A 23,063-nucleotide genomic window follows, 5' to 3' on the forward strand; every position below is an offset into this window, starting at 1 on the left:
CTGCTCCTCCCTGCTCCCACCCGACATCCTGAGCCAGGTCCTGAGCTGCTACAAGGAGACCGCGTCTCCAGGTCCTCGGCCTGGTCCACGAAGCCCTGTGTGTCCCGAGGGGAGGACCCTTCCAGGTTGAGAAAACCAGGGAAGGAAGGTTGAGATGACAAAGTGAGTCACAGAGAGGTCACAGCACTGGTCCAGGCCACCCAGCTGCCCACTGCAGACCTGGGATGGGAGAAGGACGGCCGACAGGGCTGGAGAGGTGGGCAGGAGACCTGGGGGTTCTGATTTTATCTGTAATTAACAAGCTCCCTTTACGGTTGGCTTTTAATGTCCATACTGTCCCTCTGTCCAGGACAGGAGTTATGCAGGCTGGGGAGCGAAGGCCTGAGCACACAGGGGTATGGGGCCAGCTCTGCTGCACGACCTCACGGCAAGTCCCTCTGGACAGAATCAGGGTGTGGTCGTCAGACTGCTGTGGGCGACTATGGCCCAGAGCACACTCGTTCCAGCTGACCTGCCAGCCTCAGCAGGGGACCTTGTCTGGAAACAGGGTCGCCGCAGAGGTAGTGAGTCACAGAGAGGCCATGCTGGAGTAGGGGGTCCTCTGTCCACTGGGCTGTGTCCTCATCCAAGGAGGGACCCCGGGATCCCGATGTCCAGGACGAACACTGCGGGACTGTGCAGGGAGAGACACCAGCAGAGGAAAGCCAAATGCCATCGCTGCTCTGCGAATGCTGCCACCCAAACCCAGCACCTGCCGTTTCAGCCACGTGGTCTTGGTGCTTGTCATGGTGGTGCTTGGTCATGGTGGTGCCTGGTCGTGGTGGTGCTTGGTCATGGTGGTGCCTGGTCATGGTGGTGCCTGGTCGTGGTGGTGCTTGGTCATGGTGGTGCTTGGTCATGGTGGTGCCTGGTCGTGGTGGTGCTTGGACATGGTGGTGCCTGGTCATGGTGGTGCTTGGTCATGGTGGTGCTTGGTCAGAGTGGTTCTTGTCATGGTGGTTTTTGGTTGATGGTGATGTTTGGTTGGTGGTGGTGCTTGTCAAGGTGGTGCCTGGTCATGGTGGTGCTTGGTTGATAGTGGTGCTTGGTCATGGTGGTGCTTGGTTGATAGTGGTGCTTGGTCATGATGGTGCTTGTCATGGTGGTGCTTGGTCGTGGTGGTGCCTGGTCATGGTGGTGCTTGGTTGATAGTGGTGCCTGGTCATGGTGGTGCTTGGTCATGATGGTGCTTGTCATGGTGGTGCTTGGTTGATGAGGTCCTGGACACTGACCCAGGATGGGCTTCAAGACTGCTCTCCGTGGCTAGGGGACTCCACGTGGTACAGGTTCATTTCTGGCTTCCAGCTCAGCACAGGGTGTCTGTGGAATGGGAGGGTGTGCCTGGGAGTCTGCTCCAGGGAGATGGGAGGCTCTGCCGCACTCCGGGCCAAGCTCCCTGTTCAGCAGGAGACAGGAAGAGGGTGACAGCAGAGGAGCCCTAGGATAGTCTTAGGAGCCAGGCCTGAAACTGCAGCCACCAAATTAATTCATTTCTTAAGGACAAACACATATGGAGTTCATAGTACGGGCAGCTGGAATCTGCCACTGGCCGTCTGCGCTCAGTGTTCCTAAAGATAACTTCTGCTCACGGGTTCCTCAGGGTAAGAGGTGGCTGCCTGATCTCCAGCCATCATATTTGTGTTGCAAGCCAGTAAAAGAATCACAAGCAGAACACCTAAGGGCTGCACTCCAGCTGGCTCAGCTCCATGGGATCATCTTTCTGGAAGTTTCATCTGATATTCCTCCTTACAGTTCATGGACTTGCTGATGGGGGATAAGCTTTGTGTTGCTAAAAGCAGGGCGATTGGAAGAAGGGGCTATCGGGACGACCGGCAACCAAGCCTCAACTGTACAGCAGCTTTTGCTCACGTGGATCATCCCTGCAGAAGTAGCAGCCCTGCAGCAGGACAGCTGACCTGCGGGCTTGGGCTTGACTTCTTTCCCGGGGTGAGCCGGCTGGACTCGGAGCTGATTTCCCGTCAGTGAGGCCGCAGAAGCCAAGGCCCCACCACCAGGCTCCTGTTCCCACTCCCCACAGTCAAACCAACTCCCGCGTTTGCACGCCCTGTGTTCCCGGGGAGCAGGGGCATGGTGTCCCCAACACCGACAGGCCTGGAGACCACTGACCTGGATCACAGCTTCAATCATACAAAGAAGATTCAGGGGCCGGGCTGGGGCTCAGTGGCTGAGCGCTGGCCTCGCACCTGTGAGGCACTGGGCTCGATCCTCAGCACCACACAAAAAAATAAACAAAATAAAGTTATTGAGTCCACTAAACTAAAATAATAGAAAAAGAAGATTTTGAAAACTTCTTGAAACTGTATAAAATAAAATATGAACATTACAGAACACTTTTGGGATTCCATGTTTGATTACTTTTCTTCCTTTTTTAAACGTGTGCTTTGTTAGCATACAGTTTTAAAAGTTGTGGGCTTTTTATTATTTCTTTTTCATGTAAAATCAATACGTTTTTATAGGTAAAATCAGAAGCAGGGAGGCTCTAAAGTGAAGAGAACGTCTGCTTCCCGCCCGGGGTTGGGGTTGGAATGTGAGGTGTCCCCCCAGAGCCCGCGTGGGAGACAATGCCCGAGAGTTAGAGGGGACCTGGCTCAACCTGTGAAGTGACCCACCTGAGTGGACTAACTGGTGGTGCCCATGGGCAGGGGGCTGTGGCTGGAGGGCTGGGTCCGGGGGTGGGCCTTGGGGTCTACGTTTGTCCCTGATTCCTGGGTGCCGTGTCCTGAGCTGCTCTCCCCCTTCCCACCCTTCCGCCACCATGTCCTGCCCCCTTGGGCCCTGGGCAACGGAGCTGGCCATCCGTGGACTGAGAACGCTAAACCATGAGCCTGCGTCAGCTTCTCCTCCTCTGAGATCGTTTCTGTCAGGCTTGTGGTCACCCAGTGGGAAAGCTGAGGAGAGCCCCGGCCTGGGCAGCGCTGGACCCAGGCCGCGGCCCCTGGGAGTGCGCGTGTGCCACACGATTCTCCTAACACAGAAGTGAACGTCTCCCAGGGGAGAAGAGGTACCTCCGTAGAGTGGGATGGGACGGCGAGATCTGTGACCGCAGCACGTGGCGCAGTGTGGCATGTGGCAGGCTCAGAGGGTCCCAAGCCAGATAAGCAAATGTCGTTAGCCTGGTGCGATGGTCACACACTGTCGCGGCGCTGGGTCACAGCACTGCCCCTGCGGTCACCCAGGCTCGCTGTGAGCCAGTCACAGGGGACACGGAGCTGCGCAGCAGGAGCTTCTCTGCCTGCCCCGTGGCTCTCCCCGGGAGGGCCACATGGGTTGCCTCACCCACCCCGACATGTCAGTGTCCCCGTGGAGTCGCCCTGCTCTGAAGGACGCGCGGCTCCACTGCCCCGTGACAGGGCTCAGGCAGGTCTGTAGGCGAGGTGCTGAGGACCCACGGCCACCGGCTGCTCACACTCCAGTTTCATGGCGACTCTCGACGTCCCTCCCAGAGGCAGGAGAACTGCAGTCCCCTGGAGCCACACGGCACACTCCACGCTACTTCCCGAGGATGCCGCGCGCCTCTAGGCTTTTGACACCTGTCAATCTGACAGGCAAACGTTTTTGAGTCTTTACTCAGAGGAGTGCAGTTGGCTATCTTTAGAGAAAGACGGGGACACAAATTCCCAGTTCTCAGACCAAGTGAGTGCCCAGAGCCACACGCCCAAACTCGCCCTCCACGTGAGCTTCCCACCTGGGGTGCAAGTCCTGGGGACAAAGCCCGTGGCTCGCAGCCCTGGCCCCTGCCGCCTGCCAGAGCCGGGAGGTGCGCTGCTCAGGTGACCCTGCCCTTTATTAACTTGGACTGTTAAAAAGCTGCTGCCTCTTTCAACAACGACTTGGCTGACGTGGGTCAGGGTTGGAAAGGGACCGTGGCCATCCCGACAGAGGAGCCGAGGAGACCGGGGGAGGGCAGCCCAGGAGCATTTGACAGAAAGTGGCTGATGATCTTTCCACAAGTGACTTTTAAGGGGATTCAAGAATGATCAGAAAGGCATCTTAATCTTTAGAGGTTCCTATAATGAAGACAAAATATGCTTTCTACAAATCAGAGTCAACAATAAATATTCATAGCTGCGCTTGGCCCTGTGTGAAGCAGGCCAAGGAGAGAAGACATTACCACAAGTTTTCTGGGCTAGTGAATGTTGCAGACAGAAAAACCCGCCTTTCTCACCTGCTGTGAGCATGGGGCTGGAGGAGGGAGGTGGGGAGGAGGGAGGATGGAGGAGGGAGGCTGGAGGAGGGAGTCAGGGAGGAGGGAGTTGGGAAAGAGGGAGGCTGGAGGAGGGAGGTGGGGATGAGGGAGTCGGGGAGGAGGGAGGTGGGGAGGAGGGAGGTGGGGAGGAGGGAGTCGGGGAGGAGGGAGTCGGGGAGAAGGGAGGCGGGGATGAGGGAGTTGGGGAGGAGGGAGTCGGGGAGGAGGGAGGTGGGGAGGAGGGAGTCGGGGAGGAGGGAGTCGGGGAGGAGGGAATCAGGGAGAAGGGAGGTGGGGATGAGGGAGGTGGGGAGGAGGGAGGTGGGGAGGAGGGAGTCGGGGAGGAGGGAGGCTGGAGGAGGGAGGTGGGGAGGAGGGAGGGGAGGATGGAGGTGGGGATGAGGGAGGTGGGGAGGAGGGAGGCTGGAGGAGGGAGGTGGGGAGGAGGGAGGCTGGAGGAGGGAGGTGGGGAGGAGGGAGGTGGGGAGGAGGGAGTCTGGGAGGAGGGAGTCGGGGAGGAGGGAGGTGGGGAGGAGGGAGTCGGGGAGGAGGGAGGTGGGGAGGAGGGAATCAGGGAGGAGGGAGTCGGGGAGGAGGAAGGTGGGGAGGAGGGAGGTGGGGAGGAGGGAGTCGGGGAGGATGGAGGTGGGGAGGAGGTAGGTGGGGAGGAGGGAGGCTGGAGGAGGGAGGGGGAGAGGAGGGAGGCTGGAGGAGGGAGGTGGGGAGGAGGGAGGTGGGGAGGAGGGAGTCGGGGAGGATGGCGGTGGGAGGAGGGAGGTGGGGAGGAGGGAGGTGGGGAGGAGGGAGTCTGGGAGGAGGGAGTCGGGGAGGAGGGAGGTGGGGAGGAGGGAGGTGGGGAGGAGGGAGTCGGGGAGGATGGAGGTGGGGAGGAGGGAGGTGGGGAGGAGGGAGGCTGGAGGAGGGAGGGGGAGAGGAGGGAGGCTGGAGGAGGGAGGTGGGGAGGAGGGAGTCGGGGAGGATGGCGGTGGGAGGAGGGAGGTGGGGAGGAGGGAGTCGGGGAGGAGGGAGGTGGGGAGGAGGGAGGCTGGAGGAGGGAGGCTGGAGGAGGGAGGTGGGGAGGAGGGAGTCAGGGAGGAGGGAGTCGGGGAGGAGGAAGGTGGGGAAGAGGGAGGTGGGGAGGATGGTGGTGGGAGGAGGGAGGTGGGGAGGAGGGAGGTGGGGAGGAGGGAGGTGGGCAGGAGGGAGGTGGGCAGGAGGGAGGCTGGAGGAGGGAGGTGGGGAGGAGGGAGTCGGGGAGGAGGGAGTCGGGGAGGAGGGAGTCGGGGAGGATGGCGGTGGGAGGAGGGAGGTGGGGAGGAGGGAGATGGGCAGGAGGGAGGCTGGAGGAGGGAGGCGGGGAGAGACTCTGCAGTGACCTGAGGTGGCAGGCTGGCCTGCAGGAGGCGTGGGAGGAAGCCAGGGCCACACCTGGGCAGGGAGAGCCCGAGAGGCCTTAGCTGGTGGCAGCAGCTCTGGCGCTGTGTGGTCATTTCACACCGGTGTCCCTGTCCGTTCAGGCTGTCACAGAACAGCATGGCTGGAGACTTAATTCTCCCAGTTCTGGAGGCTGGAAGTCAGGGATCCGGTGGATTTGATTCCTGGGCTTGCGGTCTCAGAGAAGGGCACGGATCCCGTTCATAAGCACCCCCAAGAGCTCCACTTCTGACACCACCCCCTGGTTGACTCGAGTTCTGGGACTTCGCAAACATCCAGACTGGTGCATCTGGGCATTGCGGCCACAGACCAGGGGACAGCCCCCGGGGGAGGGGGATCAGGGGAGCAGCGGGGCAGGAGAGTCCCTTCCTCGTGCACGTGGAAGGCAGCTGGGGGCAGAAGCATCTGTGGCCCTGAGGTGGGCATGGGGAGGTGTGTAGGAAAGCAGTGGTGGGAGGGAGCTATCACTTCTAGTTTTTTTTTCCCGCTTCAAATTTTGTGTCCCAGTGCTTATTGACGTGCTTTTATACCACCAGGTTAAATATTCACCACTTTGATCTGGCAGGTCTACTTAAAGGACACCTTGATACAGAAATCCACACAGAAATATGTGAAAATACATACTCACCTACAAAGATAGCTTTTGCATACCATTTGCAATATTGAAACCATAAAACCATTTATGTGCATATTAATAAGGCTCTGGTTAAAGGTGAGATTGCACGCAAGCCCCAAACACTTTGTAGCTGTTATGGTTGGCATATAGCGACGCCCGACTCCTGCAAAGCTTATGCATCGAATGCATGATCCCCAATGCAACAAGGTTCCGAGGCAGAGAGCTGAACTCTGACCTCATCAGCAGATTAATCCATTTGCTGAGTTAATCATCCATTGATAGCTGAATGGGCTTCTGGGTGGTGATTGTGGGCAGGTGGGCCATGGCTGGTAGAGGTGACAAGTCACTGGAGTGGGCTTTGGACTCTGTTCCCAGCCCCTCCTCCTCATCATCCTCATCTTCCTCTTCATCCTTCTCCTCCTCCTCCTCCTCCTTCTCATCCCTCTCTCTCTCTCTCCCTCTCCCCCTCTCTCTCCTTCCTATAAGCTGAGCTACTCTCAAGCTCAGAGCAACAATTAGCTGACCATGGACTGGAATTTGGAAACCATGAACCCAAAACAGATTTTCAACCTCTAAGTCGTTCTTGTCAGGTACTTTGGTGGCAGCAGCAGAGAGCTGACTGACAAGGAGTGGGTCCATTGCCATGGCAATACCTGGCCATGTGGTTTAGAAGCCCTGGGACGTTTGCAGAGGGAGTTGGGAAAGGCTTGGAGACGCAGGATAAGAAGCCTTGGAATGTCGTTCGCGGAGCTGAATGGGTGAGTCTGATGTGAGCTCAGAGGACCAGGATGCCAACAGGAAGTGGGTGGCAAAGCTGTGCTCACGAGGTTCCAGATGGGATGGGGACTCTGTCGGGAACTGGACTAGAGGCCATTTGTGTTATATTCTGGTAAATAACTTGTCTGCATTTTCCCCAGGTCCCGAGTCTTTGTGGCAAGCCTGAATTTAAAGGTGACAGACCAATCAATCTGGCAGAGGACATTTCCAGGCAGCACAGTATTCAGGGGGTGGTATTGCTGGAGACTTTTAGCCAGGTCTACTAGGAGAATCAGAAGCAAAAAGCAAAGAGGAGAGATTTTCAGACTCGCTGTTTGGACAGAGGAGTAGTGCTGGTGACAACAAGGAAGAGATCACCTTCAGCACAGAGGTGTCGAGTCTCTGCCCAGAGAGAACAGAAAGACGACTGGAGGGCACTCAGGGGTCGGCCAGACCCACCCATCACAGGTCAAGGGTCTAAAAGTAAAACCCCTCTGAGGAGCCCGGCCGGCACAGGACTGCCCAGGAAGTGGCTCCCCAGGATTTGCTTTGCCATGGTCAGTCCCCTGGGCGCTCGGGGGCTGCTGCAGCCTGGTTCCAGAAGGCTTGGCTACTGTTCCAGCATCATCCAGTTGGTGGTGGCTCTGCAGGATGCTGGGATCCGGGGTAACAGATCCCAGGGAGGCCTGGGAGCCAGATAGGCCCAGCAGGATGGGAACCCCTGCGTGCTGCCCCGAGAGGGTGGCGCGTGAAGATGGGAGATGAGGATGAAGGTGGGATGGAGACTCCAGGCTTCAGAGAGGCCATCATGTGGACTCTCTGCTGAGAAAAGCTTTAGTCAGCACAGAGCGGGGCCAAGAGAGAGGCTGTGGGCGTGGCTGGCAAGACCACAGGGGGTGACTATCCAAGCCGCACCCCTAGAGACACATCTTCCTTCCACGCACCCCATGCTAAACATGGAGCTCCGGGACCCAGTGTTTGCCCCGCTGCATTTTGGTCTTGTTTGGACCCATCTCTTCTTCTTTGTTCCTACTACTATCTGAGGAGTGGCAATGTTACCCGTGCCACTGTAGTTCATTGTTGTTGTTTTTACAGGGCTCACAGCTGTGAGTCAGCCTTGAGCATCTGTGGAAATTTCGACTTGGACTTTTGAGCATGGGGCCCTTGGAGATGTGCTGAAGGTGCTCTGCATTGTGAGATGGCGTGGGCTTTGTGGCCAGTGGGGGTGTGTTGTGGTCTACACCTAGACGTGTCCCTAATAAGCTCCTGTTTTGAAAACATGATCCCCAAGGCAGCGAGACCAGAGGTGGGGCTTTTAGGCAGTGATGAGGGCTGTCACCTCCTCGGTGGATTGATCTGTCTGGTGGGTTGGTAGTTTGAAGGGTCACTGGGTGGTAACCTGGAAAGGTGGGCGTGGCTGACTCTGGGCTGGGTCTGACCCAGCCCCTTCCTCGCTCCTTCTCAGCTTCTCCGCTGCCTGGCCCTGACAGCTCCCGCGGTACACTCCTCCACCGTGACCATCTACCTGCCTCAGGACCAGAGCTTACAACCGGCTGACCAGGGCCTGAACCCCGGACACTGTGAGCCCAACAGACTTTTCCTCCTCTACCTTGTTCTGGTCAGGAACTTTGGCCACAGCAATGAGCACAGTAGCTGATTCTTTTTTTTTTTTTTTTTTTTTTTTTAACGAGGTGTCTGTGCATGTCCTCGTTAGGATCTGCCAGGAGGCAGGCATTTAGAAAGGCAAGTGGCAGAACAGTGTGTGTACAGTGACCCTATTTTAAAATAAATGTGTATGTGCAAATAGAGAACCGCAGACCATAGCCTTGGAGGGTGGCTGTCCCTGCAGAGGAGGACACGGCTGGAGCCCCTGCACTTCCACTCTGTTCTCCAGTGTCGGCCTTAGTCACCATAGCGATGATGGGACGGTGTGGCAGCCCACCTGGGCCTATGCCCAGGAGGGCCAGGATGAGGGGCTGCACACAGACTCACCTGTGGGCCCTCACGACAGCGCCACTCACATCGTGAAAAGTGGAAGCCACCCAAATGCTCCCCCATCTGATGACAGAGTGTCAGTCCATACAACGGCGTAGCATTCCACCAGAAAGACAGACACAGTGTGCCGGGCCGCTGAGGCACCGTGAGGACACCCTGCTGAGTGTGAGAAGCCAGGCTCTAGAGCCACATCTTGTACTCATTTACATGAAATTTCTAGAATAGGCAAATCCCTTCCCAGAATAGAGAAATCTGTAGAGACAGAAGGTAGACTCGTGCCAGGCGCTGGGGTTTGAGGGGAAATTGGGAGTGACTGCTAATGGGTATGGGGTTTTGGAGGGATGATGACCGCATTCTGTAATTTGATAGTGGTAATAGTGCAGAACTGTGATTTCCCTGAAGCCTGCTGAGTGGCATACCCTACAAGGGCACATTTATGGTGTATGAATTATAGCTCAGTAAAGAAGTTATATGAGCAAAAAGTTGCCGCATTTAAATAGACCCAGGTGAAGGGAGAGAAGCAACCGGGAGAGCCTGGTCCCCGCTTCTTGGGGCCAGCTGCACCTCCCTCCCAGGACAGAATGTGTCCCCGTGTGCCCCGACAGGTGCCAGCCCTAGCTCAGTGCAGCATCTTCAAAGAACCCCTCTCTGTGCCAGAGTCCTCAGCAGTGGGTGGAGGACGGCTCTGCTGGATCACAGGTGGGTGATTCTGCCCAGCCCAGAGCCTCATGGGACAGGCACCACCCAGTCACCTGCCGGTCAGGTGCTCTCCCTGGTCCAGATCCTGGACTCGAGGAGGTGTGTCCCCGGGAAAGGCACGTGCCTTCTGATGCCCGTGTCGGGCACCCTAGGGAGCACCGTGTCCTGGACATGAACACCCCGCTCCTCCGCTGCAATCTGACAACGCGGCAGCCTCTTCCAGTGGGCGTCCCCTCCCTCCCCACGCAGGCGTGGTGGGGCTGCGGAAGCCGGCAGCGCTCATCCACCGCCCGCCCAGCCTGCTCTTCTGTGTCCTGGGCCTCGGTGGGCAGGGGCTTTTGCTGGTTGCTTCGACTTCACTTCTCTTGGGCTGCATGACAGGTCACCAGCCTCACTCTTGCTTTGCTGTGAGGCCACCCTGTCCTCCTCAGGCCTGTCCCTTCAGCGCTCTGTGGTCCCCTTCCACGCTCTCGGTGGAGCCTGGAGCCGCAGCTTCCGCTGGCTGGCTGGGGTGCTTGGTGTGCCCCTGCCCTCGGTCTTGACGTTCTCTGGCTAAGACCAGGAGGTGCCTCACCAGGCCCACGGCTGCTCCTGCCCCTGGGCTCGACCAGCGAGGGCGCAGGGACCAGTGGCTCTTCATTTGCAGGTCCTTGAAGGCCAGCCCAGGCCGGGAGCTTGGTGAGTGTTCTGGAGACATGAAGAGAAGCTCTAAAGGCTGTTGTGGCAGGGCTGCTGCTGTGCACAGGTGACCTCAGGGCCCATGGCCTTTCAGTGTGAGGCTGCTTTTCCTCAGGCCTTTCTCTCTTGCTTTGGTCAGCTGGATGTCTGGCCAATACCCTGACGCAGCTGCCCCTTCCTCTCCCCTGACTGTGGGAGTGAGACCCCACCCGTTGTACATTCTCTTGGCTCTCCTTGGCTCCCCGAGAGTGTCCTTCTGAGCCAGGTGAGAGCCAGCGCATGGCAGCATGGCCCCCCAGCCCAGACCCTGCCTCCATGGACCGTGGGTCTCACAGTGGTGTCAGTGACGAGGGTCTGAGTGGTGGCCTCAGATGGACGGGGTGTTGGTCTAGAGTGTTTGTTCTTAAAACCTTCCAGAGAGCTGCTTTGCCGTGAGGTTACAAGGAACCTGGGAGATTTCCAAGACATGGAAAGCTAAAGGTAAATAAAAAGCAGACGTAGGAATCTAATACTCTTAATTAACCTTAAAGCCATCCAGTTGACGGCATGATCATGAATGGAAATGAAAGACAGCTTAAGATCGTTTGCCATTCAATGTGCAATGGGAAAGTCTCGCCAGAGCCCCGGTGACAGTGTGTCTCCGTCCACACTGTCTCCCAGCAGTGGGGTCCCAGGCAGGGGTGTGCTACCTGGGAAGGGCTGTGCTCCACAGAGACCAGCCAAGCCTTTCTGTGCTGAACCCCTTCTGCCACGGGCTCCACGGAGTGTGGGTGGAGTGGCAGGGTCTGTCTGTTTTGCTCTCCTCCACGTCTTTCCAGCGGGTCCCAGATGACAAGTCAGACAGCAGGGGTGCTGCAGCCTCAGGTAAGACCAGCAGGAGTGAGTGCGGTGCGGAGCCAGGCAAAGAGGCCGTCACTGCAGCAGAGCAACAGCGTTGAGGGGCGTGGGCACCACGGAGCACGTGTTTCCCGATCTTCTGAGCTTCCGTGGGGCTGGGCTTCGTAGTTTCTTATTAGCTTCTGGTGTCTGAAACCTTAGATTCATTTAAAACTTCTGAAAGGAAGCGTCATTGTCTCGAAGTGTCTCAGCGGTGCCATAGAAGCTGACTTAGATGGGCCCCTGTAGGTGACTCGGCCCTCAGGGTGTTACAGAGGTCCCCCAACCTCCACTCAACCCTTTCCAGGGACAGACGGGTCCCGCAGCGATGCGTGGTTTGGGGTAGGCACACCACCAACGTTCCAGCTTATCCCGACACAAGCACGTGAATCAGGAAGGGCCCGAGGGTGCGTTTTCAAATGCTTGGTAGTTTGGTTGAGCCATTTCCCATACACTCAGCCCTTGAAAGCAGCACGCATCTGGGAGGTCGCGGCTCCTGGGTCAGAAGACCCAGCTTGGGTGAGTGATTTCTCTGGGTACAGCCAGGGTGTGGCCAGGGCTGGGGTCCTCACCCGAACCCACTTGCTGATTGGCAGAATGAATTTCCTCATAGCTGCAGGGTTCCTGGCTTTGCTGCCTGAGGCCTGGAGGAGGATCCCTGGCTGCCTCCGGGCTCACCTGGGAGAGAGCACACCCAGGCAGTCGCCCCGCTGACAAACAGCCAGCTGTGTAGGGGCCCTAATCACAACTGCGAGGCCTGGTGACCTTATCTTGGCATGATTTCCCCTCTAGCTAAGCAGGCGAGGCGCTCAGGTGTGCACACGGGGGAACCTGGGCCTCTTGAGCTCTGCAGAGGGTGGTCCTGGGCAGTTACACCACCGTAGCTCACCCACCTGGTTCACCACCTAGAGGCAAAGGCAAGAGGCCCCTAATGTCCGCTGCTCTGAGCATCCCTGCTCTGCGGAGCAGGCTGCCTACAGTGACAAAGGTCAGCGCGTTCCGTTTTGCATGAAGCTGGAGTTCACCTGGGGATTTCACAGGTACCTTCCTGTATGCCCCTGGACCCTGGATTTGGGCTGGCTCTTCCCCGGTCACAGGCCACTGTGCTTGATGCCAACTCCCATTCTTTGGAGTGTCTTCTGCTGCCCCACCCCAGCCTCCAGCCAGGCAGTCTCTGAGATCACCTGTTCAGCGTCCTCCAAATTGAACGCAGACCCTAGAAGGGGAGGTCTGGTCTGCCTAAGAGGACTCTCCAGCAAGGCTGGGGTGTCAGCCCTGCAGCTTTCATCAGGAGTCACTGAGCTGGACCCTCAGTCTCCCTGAGCTGGACCCTCAGGAGTCACTGAGCTGGACCCTCAGGAGTCACTGAGCTGGACCCTCAGTCTCCCTGAGCTGGACCCTCAGGAGTCACTGAGCTGGACCCTCAGGAGTCACTGAGCTGGACCCTCAGGAGTCACTGAGCTGGACCCGCGGGTGTCACTGAGCTGGACCCTCAGGAGTCACTGAGCTGGACCCGCGGGTGTCACGGAGCTGGACCCTCAGGAGTCACTGAGCTGGACCCGCGGGTGTCACTGAGCTGGACCCTCAGGAGTCACTGAGCTGGACCCACGGGTGTCACGGAGCTGGACCCTCAGGAGTCACTGAGCTGGACCCACGGGTGTCACGGAGCTGGACCCTCAGGAGTCACTGAGCTGGACCCACGGGTGTCACGGAGCTGGACCCTCAGGAGTCACTGAGCTGGACCCGCGGGTGTCACTGAGCTGGACCATCAGGAGTCACTGAGCTGGACCCGCGGGTGTCACTGAGCTGGACACTCAGGAGTCACTGAGCTGGACCCTCGGGTGTCACTGAGCTGGACCCTCAGGAGTCACTGAGCTGGACCCGCAGGTGTCACTGAGCTGGACCCTCAGGAGTCACTGAGCTGGACCCTCAGGTGTCACTGAGCTGGACCCGCGGGTGTCACTGAGCTGGACCCTCAGGAGTCACTGAGCTGGACCCTCAGAAGTCACTGAGCTGGACCCTCAGGAGTCACTGAGCTGGACCCTCAGGTGTCACTGAGCTGGACCCTCAGGAGTCACTGAGCTGGACCCGCGGGTGTCACTGAGCTGGACCCTCAGGAGTCACTGAGCTGGACCTTCAGAAGTCACTGAGCTGGACCCTCAGGAGTCACTGAGCTGGACCCGCGGGTGTCACTGAGCTGGACCCTCAGGAGTCACTGAGCTGGACCCACGGGTGTCACTGAGCTGGACCCGCGGGTGTCACTGAGCTGGACCCTCAGGAGTCACTGAGCTGGACCCACGGGTGTCACTGAGCTGGACCCGCGGGTGTCACTGAGCTGGACCCTCAGGAGTCACTGAGCTGGACCCACGGGTGTCACGGAGCTGGACCCTCAGGAGTCACTGAGCTGGACCCGCGGGTGTCACTGAGCTGGACCATCAGGAGTCACTGAGCTGGACCCACGGGTGTCACTGAGCTGGACACTCAGGAGTCACTGAGCTGGACCCTCAGGTGTCACTGAGCTGGACCCTCAGGAGTCACTGAGCTGGACCCGCGGGTGTCACTGAGCTGGACCCTCAGGAGTCACTGAGCTGGACCCTCAGGTGTCACTGAGCTGGACCCGCGGGTGTCACTGAGCTGGACCCTCAGGAGTCACTGAGCTGGACCTTCAGAAGTCACTGAGCTGGACCCTCAGGAGTCACTGAGCTGGACCCTCAGGTGTCACTGAGCTGGACCCTCAGGAGTCACTGAGCTGGACCCGCGGGTGTCACTGAGCTGGACCCTCAGGAGTCACTGAGCTGGACCTTCAGAAGTCACTGAGCTGGACCCTCAGGAGTCACTGAGCTGGACCCGCGGGTGTCACTGAGCTGGACCCTCAGGAGTCACTGAGCTGGACCCACGGGTGTCACTGAGCTGGACCCGCGGGTGTCACTGAGCTGGACCCTCAGGAGTCACTGAGCTGGACCCACGGGTGTCACTGAGCTGGACCCACGGGTGTCACTGAGCTGGACACTCAGGAGTCACTGAGCTGGACCCTCAGGTGTCACTGAGCTGGACCCTCAGGAGTCACTGAGCTGGACCCGCGGGTGTCACTGAGCTGGACCCTCAGGAGTCACTGAGCTGGACCCTCAGGTGTCACTGAGCTGGACCCGCGGGTGTCACTGAGCTGGACCCTCAGGAGTCACTGAGCTGGACCCTGAGGTGTCACTGAGCTGGACCCGTGGGTGTCACTGAGCTGGACCCTCAGGAGTCACTGAGCTGGACCCTCAGGTGTCACTGAGCTGGACCCGCGGGTGTCACTGAGCTGGACCCGCGGGTGTCACTGAGCTGGACCCTCAGGAGTCACTGAGCTGGACCCGCGGGTGTCACTGAGCTGGACACTCAGGAGTGAGTCTGCAGGCTCCAGGCAGAAAGCTGCCAGGCTCTGGGAATGCGATTTCTTCCAGTGCACAGAGAGCTCAGGAGTGTGACCTGGTGGTGATGGGCTTTCGACCCTCGCCAGCCAAACACAGGGGTTCCGGCAGCAGTAGTGGGGCCCCCGAGGCTGCAGGACATGGCTCAGTGGCTTGACTTGGCCTTTCTGCAACCCGAGAACACTGGCTGGATTTAGTTCCAAAGGCCTGCAGAGAAGCCAAGGTGTTCACCTTGGATCTTTAAGAAGAGGACGCGGCTTGACAGCGAGGCCGCGCTGGAGATCTTTCTGGAGGGGCTGGCGCTGAGTGCCGGTGCCGCGAGACCCTTCAGCAGGAGTCTGCCCTCGCCTTACCTTGAGGAATAGTATTACCCGTCCCTGCACAGAGGCAAAAGCTCCCGTTGCTATGGCAATAGCCAATCTGAAGAAGCTGTGACCTAAATCATGACTGAGAAATACAGAGCCTGTCTGTGTCCCCGCAGCCACCGCTTCCCGGGAGCAGGCGAGGTGGTGCTCACCTGAGGTGAACCCGCTCACCTCAGGAGAGGGCAGCCCGCTCCTCGCCGCAGAAACTTCTGGGGAGCTGGTCCTGAAAACTGCTGCTGCAGAACCAGAGACCCGGAGACCCAGCTTCCCACTCTGCACACCAGGGAGGGCCTGCAGAGGTCCCCGGGACCCTGGCCTTCTCCCCTGTGGAGTGGGACCCCAACCCTGCCACTGGGTGCTGCAGCCGGAGGTGCTGGACTGTTACCAGAGCTAGCTGTCGGCCCTGTAGGGGTGCTCCTGACGCCCACAGAAGACACACACATGTAGACACACACCCGCACACACCATCCATGACATGCACCACACATGTATCGCACACCATAGACACACCGCACATGCTATGTACCATACACACAGTGACGTGCATACGCCACAAGCAACAGACCCATTCCACACACACTATGCACACGCATATCCATGCATGCACATGCCATGCAAATTCACATGTCAGGCACGTAGACAATATCCAGACACATCTGTGCCCACGACATAGCCGGACATACACACGTGCACCATGCACACACTACACACAACACACCCCGTTATGCACTCACCAGTCACACACCATACGCACACCATACCCGTGCTACCCGACACACAGCACACACTGTGCACACTGTGCACACACACACAGAGTCATTCCCTCTTGGGGAGCTTCAGGGTTGTGAGGATGGTGTGAGGTCTCTCTCAGTTCTGTCTAAACTCTCATGGGGGGTTGGCTGAGGCCACAACCTTCAGCTAAGCTGGAGACGCGGCGTGCAGAGCCAGCTCCCCGGGGCGGTGCCCTCCCCTGCCCACGCCGAGTGACGGGTGCCTCCCTGCTGGCAGCACCCTCTGGGGGTTGGTGGTCACCTGCTTAGGAGCCGCCGGACCCCACTGTCTTGTTTTATGGGTCCTGTGTCATCTTTTGGCATCAAGAATGTCCCTCTCCAATGGCCATGGGCGTGGAAGTCAGGCCAGAGGCGAAGACACTGCCTTGGCCCGTGTCCCGCCTGCCTCTGCCCTTCCCTGTGCTCTTCACCCAGACGTCCAGGTGTCTGGGGACAACTGAGGACATGCAGGGAATCAGGGCTGTCTGCTGCTGTCAGGGTGTTGACGGAAGTTCTGGGCCTGCGAGAGGCGATGCTAAAATTACTTGCCTCTGGAGGCCACCTGGTCCCTCCGACATCTGCCAGGAGTCTGGTCAGGACTGCGGCAGCTCGGTGACAGTTCACACTGACAGGACCCCGTGTCCACACCGTGTGACGTGGCATCCCAGGCAGGGGAGGTGCCAGGCTGTCAGCTTGAGGTCTGTCGTCGTCTTGGGGACGGGCGCTGCTGCCCAGCACTTGTTGATGGGCAGGGCTGCGCGTCGTGACCCCCGTGCTGCCCTTGGGATGGCCTGCGGCGAGGCAGGCTGGGGTCCGCCTCTCCCTCTGCCTCCTCACAAGCAGGCGGTGCTGTGGACAGGTCATCACCGGGAAACTTCATCCCCAGTTATCCTTCTCGTCACCCCCAGAGCAGGATGAGAGCTGCAGGTTCAGTGGGCACCCTCGCTCCTTTGGGTTGGGGCAGGCACGCTCTCTTCACCACAGAGCACCTCTGGGCGGCCTCTGCCCAGTGTCCACCCCCGGGAGAGCAGGACAGAGTTCTGTGGGACAGGGGGCTGTCAGCAGTGTGGGTTTCGTCTAGCAGATGGGGAAACAGGCAGGGCCACCTGCTCTGGCTGTCCTCCCTCCCCTCTCACTCCAGGCTGGCCTGTCTCTGCAGTGGCAGGAGCTGTGCCCCCCACCTCAAGCATCCTCCACTGACCCAAGGCCACAGACCCCTGCTGTCCAGGAAACACACATTTCACCGTGGTCTGCACCATCCAGATCAGGAACACGCCGCCAGTGCTGAGGAGCAGACCCCATGAGGGGAAGGGGGAGCCTATGGATGTGGGGCAAGGACCATCTGTTCCACGGGAGTGGGCTCCCTGCTCACAGTGCTCCTGCGTCCTGCGTCCCCCCTGGCGAGACGGGCTCCACAGTCAGGGCAGGCAGGTCGCTCTGGCATGTGCTGTGCCTTAGTCGTTAAGGGACACCAGACCGTGAGCCGCGAGGACGACCCTCCTGAGCCTGCTGCAGGGACCCCGGCCTGGTCTCAGCCTCCCTTGGGACTCCTCAAGTTTTCAAAGTGGCAAGCACACAGTAGCCCAGTTGCCAACTTACGGGAGGAGACACCTGGACACCTGCCCCTGAAGGCCCAGGCCTCAGACCAGGGACCTGAGGGGTTGGGCTGCGTTTCTCGTCCCACGTCCTCTACCGTGAGGTCCAAGGAAGAAAAACCTCCACCAGAAAGTCGGGAGCTAAGGAAGACAGACGGGGCGTGGGAGGGACACTCACCAGACCACCGTCCACACCACCGTCCACCACACCCCCGGGGCCTCGCCACACCCCAGCTGAAGGGCACGCAGGTGGTGCGTCCTACTCTCTTGGTGCGGTGGCACAGGGGATCGATGAGTTTTCAGGGCAGTGGTCAGGAAAAGGCAGCCAGGTGGCCAGGGGCCCAGCCGCTGAGATATGGGATCACACAGGGCCATTGGCAGGTGTGTGGCGGGGCAAGTTGTGTGACCTTGGTGGCTGGTCTGTGAAGTGGGGCGGCAGCAGTCACACACCCAGAGTGTTGTTTGGGGTTAAGATCTCACAGTGCGGGGTGCCCGGGGCCCAGGAGGACCCTGCAGAGCGGGGCTGTGAGGGGTGCTGGCTTGGGCTCTCCCTCCATTGCCACAGTCAGCGTCAGTACTAGTGTCAGCATCTGCGCTGTGGCGGGCCCCAGCCTCGTGTCCCTGCTAGAGTCCTGGCCCCGCAGAGCAGTGAGGAGGCTGCCCCTGCCATCGCAGCTGGCAGAACGTGTTCTGTGTCTGCTGTGTCCGTTGAGTGTGCGTCGTCCGGGAGCCCCGGACGGGACAGGATCCTGACTGGAGCCCCGCTTCCCGCGCCTCTCACCAGCACCCCACCTGCCGGGACACCGGCCCCTCCCGCCACGGCCTTCGGTGCTGGCTCTTCCAGCCCAGGTGCTCTCCCGAGGGATCCCCCGGCACCCGTGAGACCTGGTCAGCGCATCCCTGGGGAGACCCCAGGGTTTCCTCCCCAGGTCCTCCCCGACCCCACATGGGGCTGCTGGAAGATGCCCTGTCCCAGCCACGTCCACCTGCAGGGTTTCAGGCTGTCCGTCTTCCTCTGGGGCAAACATGGTCAGGCCTGGGCTCACCTGGGAGCCTGCCCCGTGTGGTCCAGCCCCAGCCTCCTGGTGCCACCCTGCCAGCCCTGGGACGCGTCCCCCTGCTGAAGGCCTGGGACGGGCGCGGAGCCCCTCCCTTCCCTCTCCGTTCCGTTGCTTTGTGGTTGCAAGATGCGGCGCCCACGTGCGGCCCCGGTCGTTGGCATTCTGCTGTGGTCTGTAATCAGCGCCGGCTTCGACTTCTCATTACTGCTCTTGAAGGGATTCTTCAGACTCAGCAGAACAGCCGCATCGCAGCGTCAGATGACAGCCCGCCCCGCCCGCTCCAGCCTGCAGGAAGGCATTTGCATTCCGGTGCTGGCCAGGCCTGCGTCCTGCCATGGCTGCCCAGGTCCTTCCCCTCCCGTGAACCGCCAAGGCCCCGTCTGCACTCGGGGGGCCTCAGAGGCCCCACTGCCTCAGTCCTGCCTCCCAACGTGGGCGGTGATCAGAGAACAGGATTGGGATCAAGGGTGTCCTGTCTGTGGATGTAAAGGAAGCCCACAGCTCCAAAAGGACACCTCACAATTCATCTCAAAGAACATGAAAAGTGGGGCGCAACACGTGCATCCTGCCAAGGAGAGGCATCTGGGGTGGTGAGGAGAGGCCAGAGGCTGGGGGACACACGCAGTGTTTGAGACAGGGCCGCGGGTCCCAGTAGCCCGATGGTGAAGGAGTGTGACACGGGAAGGCCAGCCAGGGGCCCAGGGACTAGAGGTGTTGAGGGGCACTGTCCCTGAAGGAGCACATGAGGGGACAGGGACATGCGCTGACCTGGGCGCCCACTCAGGGGCCTGGCACACCTCACTGAGGAACCCACAGGGAAAACAGAGACGGCCTTCCGTGTTTTGGCTGATGGAAGCAGACGTCCCGAGGAACAGACGGCCATGTGTCCCATGTCCCAAGTTGAGTCAGTGGGAACGGAGCTTGGTCTCCCCAGCACCTGCGTGACTGGCGCCTTTCCCGGCTGCTACCCAGCTCTCTCCTCCTGCCTCGCTCACGCCTTAGTTCTCAGTGTGGGTCTCAGTCCACAGTGATGTCGGGATTGCGTGGACCCTGAGCCAATCCCTATTGTGCGCGTTCCCACGACGGACACCACAGGTGAACTGGAAGGCTGAATCTGCCCTTGGGTAGGTCTGCTACCCGGGGACAACAGAGAAGGCACCTGCCTGTGTTTGACCCTGGGCCTGCTGGTCCAGCCTGTCCACTGCCCTCCAAGACCAAGGGGAGGCGAGGTGAGAGGGCTCCTGGCGTCCCCAGGGAGGCCGCAGCCAGGCTCCCCCGTGGAGCTGGATCTGCTCTGCTTTGGGGAAGATGCCTGGGAATCGAGAGGAGGCTTCCTGGGCGCTGGGGGGCAGGTCACAGCCGCCTTCTCTCAAAGATGGAATGGATTTGGTGAGAAGCAGATAATGGGAGGTCCAAGGTGGCGCTGGCCACAGAGAGCAGAGCCACAGCGAGTGGAGACGCGCCCTCCCATGCCCACGTGGGGTGAAGTCCTGCAGCGCGGTTGCTGGGCCAAGGGGTGAAGACCCTGAGCGTGTACAGCTGGCCAGGTTTCCTGCAGACCTCGGCCCTCGCACCTCCATGGGGCACAGCCTGTCCCCAGCTCTTGCCCACGGAGTCGAGCCCAGGAACTCTGTCTTTGGGCTGTTCCTGGGCTTTTAAGGACCTCTGCTTTGCATTCTTAATTGTTCCTTTCCCCATTCTTAGTGCTCCTTTTACATGCATTAGAACTATGTGGATTTTTTCCTGTGAATTGCATGTTTATAAAAACCGACCTTTTAATGTTGTATTATTGTATTTTTCTTATTGATCTGTTAAAACTCTTCATAGTTCAAAGTTCTCTCTTTTTCTGTAGTCTGTCCAGAAAGTATTTTCTATTTTCTTAGTTTGCATTGACCTTTTTACTATATTTATAACACTTTCCCTTATAAAGACGATGTTTATATATTTGGTGAGTGAAACATCAATTTTTATGACTTCTGAGTTTGTATCATATTAAAAAGGCCTTTCACATTCTAAAATTTAAAAAAAATAACCCATATTTTTTTCCTTGCTTTGTGCTATACTATTTGTTTTACTTAAATTTAGTTAGTGGTATTTTTATTTTTAATCCACAATATTTGGATGCACTTTTGGGGACGCTATGCTGGTTTGATATGTGTATATAACGTAGAATGATCAAATCAGTGTGATTAGCATTTCCATCTCCTCAAAGCTTCTGTGTGTTGGGAATCGGAGTTCTTCTAGTTCTTTAGAAATATATCCTACCTCATTGCAGACCATGTGCCAGAGAACACAAGGGTAATTTCATAATACTGCTACGGTTTGGTTCTACTTTGAAATCCTGTCCTTCTGGAATTCACGTTTGCTCAGGAAGAGAGCCGGGCTGTGCCTGTCCTCTCCAGGGGGCGGCCCAGCTGACCCACTCCACCGGGGAGAGCAGCCATCTCTTCCCGGCTGCTCCTGGATTTCCCCCGAGTTCACAGAGAATCTCCCTATGTGTGGTCCCCGGCTGGCCTTTCCATTCTGTTGCTGACACAGTGGCCTGTGTGTGCCCCAGTGTGACAGCTGTGGCTCCATGGTGGGCTGCAGCCTCTGGGGACTAGTCCCACACATTCCTCTTACACGGCACTGTCCTGGTCTTTTTTTTTTTTAAACAGAGTTTTTTCATTTTTCAAAAAAATATGGACAGAATCTGCCTACCATTTTTCTGCCCATCTTTTGGCTTTCAGATTTTCAGATTTGCTTTCTGTTTATTGGACATTATATGGCATTAACCTGACCATTTCCTTTCGATATAGGAATCGGTTGCATATGTATTTCTTATGGACAGGTGTTTGGCTCTGAAGCTGACCCGTGTTTCTCCTTGCTATGGTCTAAGTGCTGTGTCCTGCCCATATTCCCACGTTGAACCCTGATCCTGCACTCGTAGGCTGTGGGTGGTATTTTTATTTTTAATTAAAAATTTATTTTTATTTTTAATTGTGGATTAAATTTTATTTTTAATTGTGGGCGGAGGCTAGGTAGCAAGGGCAGAGAGCTGTAGTGGAACTCCTCGTGCTTCGTCTTCCTCTTCCCCCATCTTCTTCTAGCCCTTCCAGCCCGCCACTCCTCCCTCCACCGCGCCAGGGAAGGTGCTCTTGCTCTGAAGCTCCCAGCCATCGGTGGACTCCCGGTTCTCGAGACGTAGTGACCAGCAGCATTAGACCTGGGTACTCACTGCCTCCTTGAAACTTGGATTCTGGTTTCTCTGGCCCAGAGTCCGTCTGTCTGGACCTAGAACTACTGCGCTGGCTCTTCCTTCTGAGTGTCCCTTGACGGTTTGTGTCCATCTGGTCCCTAACAATTGTCTTGTCCCAGGGCTCGTCTCCTGCCCTGTCTCTTCTGCGTGCCTTGGGCTGTGGCTGAGTTCCTGGGTGCTAAAGATGAGCAGGTCATGTTTTGTCGTGGAGCTGGGGCCACATGTCGTCAGCACCCCGTACCTCATCATGGAGGTGCTTGGGGGCACGGTGACCTTGAGAGACCCGATCCCCACTCTCCCTCCACCTTCTTCCTTCTGCCGTCATCCCCACTCAGACAGCGGGGCTGAGGGGTGGAAGGCTGTGTCCCACAACAGGGACCACACTGGGCGAGGCCTGCGCGATGGGCCTTTCTGGGGCTGGACACAGGCAAGGGAGCGTGCAGGGGTCTCCTTCCCAGTACTCGGCCCCAACCCTCAGGAGTAGCTTGTCGTCCATCTTCCATACTTCTCTGCTGACCCCTAACCCTCTCTTACCGCCCTGCCTGCAGAGTGCCATTGGTCTGCCCTGCCACACACCCGCGAGCATGGTCTGGTGGCCCTGAGTCTGGGTCCTGTGCAGGCTTGGTCGTGATGTCATCTGTTTATTTTTGTGCTGGGGATTGAACTCAGGGGCCCTTGACCGCTGAGCCACATCGCCAGCCCTATCTTGTATTTTATCAGAGGCAGGGTCTCACTGAGTTGCTTAGCGCCTCACCATTGCTGAGACTGGCTTGGAACTCTTGGTCCTCCTGCCTCCGCCTCCCGAGCCGCTGGGATGACGGGTGTGCACCACCGCGCCTGGCTGTACGTGTTGCTTCTGTGGTCTTTTCGTGGCAACTCACCGTCTGGAGGGTGAGCTCACATTTAGAGAAACTGTGTCTGTGGAGATCTTCTAAGACCTGGTTTGCGGTTAGGTCCTGCTGGAGAGGATTTCTCTTTGCTCCTTGCAATGCCCAGCTGTCCCACTGAGCCCATGGCCCCACGGAGAGAGAGTCTGTGGACCCCAGGTAAAGTGTCTTCCTGCCAACAATCACCTCCCCACACCCACAGGAGGACGGCTTTTGGTTTTCACAGCTCAAAAGAGATACCTCCCCCTTCCGTTCAAGGCGGAAAGCGTCCAGTCTCTTGGGAGATGTCTTTCCTACCTACTTCTTCCTCTCAAGCCCTTGTGAGGGCAGTAGGGGCTTGCAGAGGGAGCCTAGTCCTGCCCTGGGCCTCTCCCTGGGCTTTGGTCCTCATTTCCTCCTAAGAGGCCAGGCGAGCCCAATTCCCTCACAGCAGAGCT

The 23,063-nt window shown here is 58.3% G+C and overlaps 1 pseudogene; it reads right to left on the reverse strand.

Moving 5' to 3' along the window:
• Positions 1–1,283: 1,283 nt before the first annotated feature.
• LOC143383876 (DNA repair-scaffolding protein-like) overlaps positions 1,284–23,063 on the reverse strand; it is a 120,843-nt pseudogene continuing 99,063 nt past the window's right edge.

This window comes from Callospermophilus lateralis, chromosome 1 (assembly GCF_048772815.1).
Source record: "Callospermophilus lateralis isolate mCalLat2 chromosome 1, mCalLat2.hap1, whole genome shotgun sequence".
Taxonomy (NCBI): Eukaryota; Metazoa; Chordata; class Mammalia; order Rodentia; family Sciuridae; genus Callospermophilus; species Callospermophilus lateralis.